Source organism: Lontra canadensis, unplaced genomic scaffold, assembly GCF_010015895.1.
Source record: "Lontra canadensis isolate GAN:19392208 unplaced genomic scaffold, GSC_riverotter_1.0 scaffold125, whole genome shotgun sequence".
NCBI lineage: Eukaryota > Metazoa > Chordata > Mammalia > Carnivora > Mustelidae > Lontra > Lontra canadensis.
In genome coordinates this window covers 6,004,767-6,012,898 of record NW_022631119.1, presented here as the reverse complement: position 1 = coordinate 6,012,898, position 8,132 = coordinate 6,004,767, and positions in this window count along the sequence as shown.

Sequence of the window (8,132 nt, the reverse complement as noted above, 5' to 3'; positions counted from 1 at the left end):
TTTTAAGATTTTATTTATTTATTTGACAGACAGAGATCACAAGTAGGTAGAGAGGCAGGCAGACAGTGAGAGGGGGAAGCAGGCTCCCTGCGGAGCAGAGAACCCGATGTGGGGCTCGATCCCAGGACTCTGGGATCATGACCTGAGCTGAAGGCAGAGGCTTTAACCCGCTGAGCCACCCAGGCGCCCCGTGCTTTCTTACTGTTAATAATATCACGATGCCTGAGATACTGTTTTAGCTTTTGTCTTTTACTACATATCTGTGTATCCATACACCATATTTGGGTGTCTTTACTGGCCTTTTATCTTCACTTTTTGAAGTGTGTGTGGGGGGGATGTCCTCATCCCTGGGCGCCCTGCCTGACGTGACACCCGACTGGGAAGACACATTAAGTGGGATGAAAACATCCCAGTTTCAGCAGCTGGCTTTGGAATTCTCATCGGGCAAGGACCGTCTTGTGGGAGGAAGTTTGAAGAAGGGCGGAGGACAAGCGTCTTAAGAATTGATTGGTTGGAGCCCCGTGGCCAGGGAGTGAGTTTAGAGGTTTCGGATTCCTGGCGGGCTCAGTGGGTAGAGCATGTGACTTTTGATCTGGTCCTGAGTTCAAGTCCTACCTAGGGCATAGAGCTTACTTAAAAAAAAAAAAAAAAAAGGAACAGGAAATGTTTGGGGAGGGGGTATGGTGTGGGAGGACAGGGAGTTTTGGAGGGAACCTCTTGGAACAGGAGTCAGCCAAATGCAACTTTGACCTGCCCCTGCCATGTCTCTGTGTGGTTTCTGCCAAGTTAGTCAACCTCTCAGTTTTCCCCACTGGTAAATGGGCTCATAACTGCACCTAACTCCCAAGGACGTAGTACCTGTACAATGCCATAAGGGTGCTACTCTGCGCCGAAACCCAAATACAACACACCACCTTTTGGTAAGCCCGTGAGGGTAGTGGCTGGGTTTTCTGCTCACCTTTGAACTGGCAGGCTTTAAAGTCTCGGTAAGTCATTAGTAAGTTCCAACTCCTCACTCCTCCCAACCACTGGCTGCGTTAAGGAATCCCCTTGGAGCGCCTCCAACAAAAGGCACGAATCCTGTTATCCTCACCAGGCTGCTTTGAGGGAGGTGCTAAAATATTCCCGACCTCAGACGAGGAAATGGGCGCCCACTGTTCTGGGTTGTTTCTCCATTCCAACCCGTCTCTCCTTGTCCCCTCCCTGGCTTTGAGAGGACTGTTTCGCTCCATCCCTACTCCCGGTCTGCCGGGTACAGACACCTATGGCTCTGGCTGGAGATGAAGAAATGAACGAGTGAGCCCAGGGGGCCTTTCCGTATCCTGATGGGTCGCCGCGCAGCTGCCTCCGCCGCTCCACCAGGGGGCGCCCTCTGCCCCACGGGTCACTGCTTTGGGTTGGAGGTGAGGCGGGTGTGGAGGAGCTGACGGGGACTGACCGCTCCCTGCCCGGCTCCTCCTCTTGACTTGCCTTGTGTGGCCAGAAGCTACCTGGGTTCGGAATCCCGCGCTGGCCTGGAGCTGTATGACCTTGGGCGGGCGACTTGACCTCCCTCCGTTCTAGTTCTCAGTAGATTGGGGACAAGATGTTAGTGCCTCCCTGAGAAGATGAAGAGCATCGCCTGATTAATGGCCAACCCTGGCAGCCAGTCAGCGGGGTGCTACAGTCCGCCGCTGTCTTGCTCTGGGTGTTTGCTGTGAGCCGGGCGTCGCGCCAAACCGCCGGACAGCCAGCCTGGATGCAGTGCCTTTATGTCCTCTAATTTTTCATAGGTAGTCAATTATACACGTAGTAGAAGATTATGGGCTCATAAAAATTTCCAAGACTGAGAAAGGAGTCCCTTTCTCCCTTCAATTCGTGGCTCCCTCTTCCTGCCCGAGTTCCTAAGGTCACTGGTTGTCTCAGTTCACCTGCAGGAACCACCCAGGTCTGGTTCCATTGCTTTCTACCTCCCCACAAAGTGAGACCCACCCTTGGAGAGCTGACAAAAGGTGGAGCCCAGGGTCATGGGGTTACTGGCTCCTGGTGTTTGGGGAAGTCACATTCCCCTCCATGCATCCTTGTCTCCAAATCTGCAGTAAATTCCATCTGCACGTAAATCCCTGTTTTATTTCTTCCAGAATTAGTGGAGGTGATGAGAAGGTGAGGATACGGAAGGCCCCTCTGCCCCTGTGCTAGCTGCTGGAGGCCCTGGAGAACCCCGGGCTCAGCTCATTACATCCAGACTTGATGCCAGCCAGCTCCTGTGTCCAGGCCTGGCCGGATGATGCTGGGATCACAGTGGAGACAGACACAGCCCTGCCTTCATGGGGCCCACAGTGCAGTGGGAGGACAGATCAGTTACCATTTACTGCCCAGTGTGGCCAGGACTGTGATTGGGGAGCACAGGGGACTGCAGGAACCCAGAGTAAGTGCCTGCTAGCCTAGGAAGTGGGGGTGTCAAGAAGGGCTTCCTGGAATTAGGGCATAAATGAATCCAAAGAACGAGCAGAGGGAGATCATGGGCAGGAGTGTTCCCTGCAGAGGGAACAGCCTATTGGGAGGCTCAGAGGGTAGCGCTGGGGGATTAGAGGAGCTCAGGGTTGTTGAGGGTGGTTCCAGCACAGTGCGTTGGGGGCAGTTGGTTTCTTGCCTCCAGGGAGGGCAGGGCTTGGGCAGAAAGAGGGAGTGAACATTCCAGATGGGAAAACAGCTTGTCCTGAGACCTGAGAGGTAGCCTGGAGGCCCAAGAAGGCCTTTGTGGCTGGAGTGGGAAGGGAATAGGCAGGAGCCAGATGATGGCAGTTCTGGTCAACAGGCATAGGATTGGGGGTCCTTAGTATAGAGCCTGCTTTTAGGCAACAGGCTTGAGCAATGAACACTTGAGCAGGGCAAAAGGGCCCACAGGGACCACTGAACTAATGAAAACAGGCTCATTAAGCCATAAGCCCTCACCGGCCAACAGGCTACTTAAAACCAGGCACAGTTCCTAAGATTACCAAAAAAAGGGAAAATTCTACATATTTCCCATACTCCTCCATTGGACCCTGTAACTATAGCCCCACACCACTGCCACGTGGCACACAGACAGTCTCTCTTTTTCTGTCCTGCCCGCTGCTTCCTTGCAGTGTATCCAATAAACTTCTGTCTCCTTTGCTCTGCCTGGGTTGAATCCTTTCACTGCCTACACCACTGGTGCAGTGGGGATGCCCCACATTTAGTGGACAGAGGTGGCATTTGAAGGCTAGGAATGGCTAGACTCACCAGGGGAGAGAGAGACCCTGGGGGTTCTAGCCCGCAGGGATCCTAGCTTTTGGAGGTGGGTCAGAGGAGGAAGGGGGGATCAAGGAACATGGATAAGGGCCTAGGGGAGAGGACGGCCACCTGCCACCACCAGATAGAGAAACTTCTCAACCAACGCCCCAACAGAATTTACATTTTATAATATTTTTCAAAAACGATGTGTGGCTAATATTTATTTTGCATTCAAATTTATCTTTTTCAGGATTTTGTGGCAGCCTTGGAGATCACTGGAGATGCTTCTACCTTCATTTACTATTTTCAAGGACGTTTTTAACAATACTGTAAATTTTATAACCAGAGTTGAATATTGTTCAAAACCATAGCTTTGGGGATCCTGCTCTGTGAATCCCTGAATTTGATGCCACAATTTTGCCCGAGTTCCTTTTCAGATACCTGAAAAGCAATAGTCTTCTCACTGTTTTGCTTATGTAGTACATAGAATTCTTTTTAAAATTTTGTATCTTCACACTTTCAAGTGGATGGCAAACTTTTCCCCATCAGTTTAAATTGTTACCATTGGTGTATTGTAAATACGGACAATTTAAAAATAAAAAGTGTGCCACTTTTTAAAAATATAGCCAGTGGAGTCTTCGAGAAATGAGTTCTACTATTAACCATTTACAAAAAGATGTAAGCACTTTTTTCTTTAATTTTACATGTTCTTTTTTCTCTTTGAACTTGTATTTCTTTTTTAAAAAATATATAAATAAATATATATATTATATGTGTTTAGATTTTTATTTGTTTGAGAGCGTGAGCAAGAGAGAAAAGGAGCGGGGGTGGGTGGGAGGAGCAGAGGGAGAGGGAGAAGCAGACACCCCGCTGAGCAGGGAGCCCAACCCCAAGACTCAACCCCAAGACCTGGAGATCAGGACCTGAGCAGAAGGCAGACTCTTAACTGCCTGAGCCACCCAGGCGCCCCTCCATTGTGTTTTTAATTTGGGCTTCCCTTTTGGCTAATGAGGTTGACTATCTTTTGATATGTTCATTTACCACTTAAACTTCCTCTTTTGTAAATGTCTGTTGTAAATTTTGTTCAGTTTTCTTTTGGGTTGTCTGTCTCTTTATGACTGATTTCTAGGAATTCTTTTTTTTTAAGATTTTATTTATTTATTAATCAGAGAGAGAGAGAGAGAGAGAGGGAGAGAAGGAGCACAAGCAGGGTGAGGGGCAGAGGCAGAGGGAGAAGCCGGCTCCGCACTGAGCAGGGAGCCTGATGTGGGACTCGATTCCAGAACCCTGGGATCATGACCTGAGCTGAAGGCAGACGCTTAACCAACTGAGCCACCCAGGTGTCCCAGGAATTCTTTATACTTTCTGGATCTGAGCTCTTTGTTGGTTATTTATTGCAAATGTCTTCTTTACCTTATGGCTTATCTTTTTGCTCTTTTCATGGTGAACTATCTTTGAATGTTATCTCAGTTATCAATTTTTCCATTATTGTTAGTGCTTTTCTGTGTCCTAATTTGGAACGCTCTCTGTTCCTTGATGTACTCCAATATTATCTTCTAAAACCTTTATTGCTTTGTCTTTCATATTTAGATCTACAATCTACTTAAAGTTGATATTTGGTGTCATGCCAGGTAGGTATTGAATTTTCTTTTTCTGCATTACTTTATTGTCTCAGTCTGATTGAAAAGACCATACCTTTCCCATTGCTCCATAAAGCCATCTCTGACATCATCCAAATGTGGGTCCCTATTTTGGGCTGCCCACTCTCTTCCATCCATTGGTCTCTGTTCCTGCTTGTGGCAATGCCCCACCATCCTAATTACTATAGCTTCATATTAAATTTTAAAATCAAATAGAATAGATCTTCCCAACTTCTTCCCATTTAGGAGTGTCTTGACTTTTCTTTTTTCGTTTTTTTTTTTTTAAGTTTTTTTCTTTTAATTTTTAAATAATCTCTACACCCAATGTAGGGGTCGAACTTACAACCTTGAGATCATGAAGTCATGTGCTCCACCAACTGAGCCAGCCAGGCACCCCTTAAATGTTATTTTAAAATGCCATCTCTGGGGCACCTGGCTGGCTCAGTCAGCTGAGTAGCCAACTTTTGATTTCAGCTCAGGTCATGATCTCAGGGTTCTGGGATTGAGCCCTATGTCAGGCTCCCTGCTCAGGGAGAAGCCTGCTTCAGGATTCTCTCTCTCCCTCTGCTCCTCCTCACCATGGCTGTACATCTCCCCCCTCTAAAACAAATAGATACATCTTTAAAAATAAAAAAAAATACCATCTGCTAATTGTTGCTTTCATTTAGAAACAAGTATATTGATTTTGTATCTAACAATCTATGTTCACTTATCAATTTTTGAATTTATATGTACAAATTACATCATCTGTAAATAATGGCTTGTTTGTTTCTTCCTTGCCAACTCTTAGGCCATTCATTTTTCTATTTGTTTTACTGCACAGGCTAGGTGACCTAGCACAGTGTGGAAGAAAAGTGGTGAGAGGAGGTACCCTTTTCTTGCTCCCAATCTCAAAGGGAACAGTTGTAATGTTATTTATATTATATAACATTAGTTATGCAGTTTGCTACAAAAAACTTTACCAGATTAAGGCATTTATTCTTAGTTTGCTAGGAGGTTTTTTGTTTTGATTTGTTTTCAATAAAATCATGAATAGGTGTTGCATTTTTTTTTGTCAAATACTTTTTGGATCCATTGACATCATCATATAACTTTTTCCCTGTTAATTACATTAAATGATTTTCTAATGTGAAACCATCCTTTCTGGGACAAAGGCAACTGAACTGTGATATATTGTCCTTTTTATATTTTGCTAGATTCTATTTGCTCATATTTTATTTGTGACTTTTATATCTAAGTTCATTAGCGAGATTGACTTGTAAATTAATTGTCTTATATTGTCTTAGGCAGGTTTTGGTGTCAAGTTTCTGCTGACTGCATGGAAGCTACTCTTTTTGTTTTCTTTTCTTTTTAAAAGCAGGCTCCATGCCCAGTGTAGAGCCCAGCACGGGGCTTGAACTCATGGCTCTGAAATCAAGACCTGAGCTGAGCTCAAGAGTCAGATGCTGGGGCGCCTGGGTGGCTCAGTGGGTTAGGCTGCTGCCTTCGGCTCAAGTCATGATCTCAGGGTCCTGGGATAGAGTCCCGCGTCGGGCTCTCTGCTCAGCAGGGAGCCTGCTTCTCTCTCTCTCTCTCTCTCTCTCTCTCTCTGCCTGCCTCTCTGTCTACTTGTGATCTCTCTCTGTCAAATCAATAAATAAAATCTTAAAAAAAAAAAAGAGTCAGATGCTTAACCAGCTGAGCCACCCAGGCACCCAAGCTGCTCTTTTTCTATTTCCTGAAAGTCTTTGTATAAGGTTGGCATTATTTCTTCTTTAACTGTTTGGTAAAATTGACTAGTAAGGCTTTCAGAGACATTAGAGGGGAAAATGTCTAATTATAGATTCATTTTCTTTAATCATTGTAGGACTATTCATGTTTATTATTTCTTCTTATGTCAGTTTTGGCAAGTTCTAGTATCATTATTATTATTTAAAGATTTATTTATTTATTTTGGGGGCCGAGGGGCAGACGGAGCGAGAGTCTTAAGCAGACTCCACTCTGAGTGCAGAGCCCGACACTGAGATCGTGATCTGAGCTGAAACCAAGAGTTGGCTTCTTATGACTATGCCTCTCAGGCACCCCTTATTATTATTATTTTATCAGGAATTTGTCCACTTAGTTTATTTTCAAAACTTTTGGCTTAAGATTGCTCTGGTATTCTTTCTTATGTTTGTTTTTGTTTTAAAAACATTTCTTCCTTTCTTTCTCTCTCTCTTTTTTTAAAAAGATTTTATTTATTTATTTGACAGACAGAGATCTCAAGTAGGTGGAGAAGTAGGTAGAGAGAGAGGAGGAAGCAGGCTCCCCACCAAGCAAAGAGCCTGATGTGGGGTTTGATCCTAGGACCCTGGGATCACGACCTGAGCTGAAGGCAGAGGCTTAATCCACTGAGCCACCCTGGTGCCCCCCCCCCTTTTTTAAAACAGAAGAAAAACAAACAGAAGATTATTAATAGGTATATCTCATGGATATACCCCTTTCTCTCCCTTTTCAGGCAAGCGTGGAGAAAATGTGTTCACATCATTAAATAAATGGGAATCCAACACATATCATAAAGCAGTGTCCCTTAATTCTTTGAACCCTTAAACTGTATGCCAGAAATCAATTCTGATCCATCTCCAAAACGTAGTTTCATGATTTCTCAGCTGACAGTTTGTCCAGTCCTCCCCCAATTTTGTTGGATGCAAAATGTTGGAAGCAAAAACCTGAAAAGCAAAGATTTGCACAAGGATTCATTAACTAGTCATTAGAGTTCCTCCCTTTCTCAACACCAGTGTGAGTTCTAAACCTCTTTCTTTGGTCACCAGAGGATTTTCTGTCCCAAGAGCATGAACTGAGGATGGGAAGAAAGTCAGGTTTTTTCTTTTGTATTTTAAGAAAGTGGGTGAAGGATGGAAATAGGAAATGGCTAAGTCCTACACAACCAGGGACTTTCTCAGGCTGATGTGTTTAGGGCATTGTCCATTGGGAAGATGAGGATCTGGGCATTAATTTCCTTTCATTTGTCCCTGCGTCTGCCTGTTGGGTGGAACAGCTTCAGGGACCCTCAAGTGTGTATGGAGCCCAGATTAAGGACCGGTCTCCACCTTGAAGAGCAGTCAGTGTTTTCTGTTGTGCACTCTCTCTGTTGTGTGTCCTGGGTTGATAAAGAGTTGGCCACACTTACTATATCACAACCCAGAGCGTCCAGGACTGTGTGTGCTGATGGGGCCCCAGGTTGCTGGGCAGCGCCAGCACAGACCTAATTATAAATAACCATTACAAAGGATAGCAATG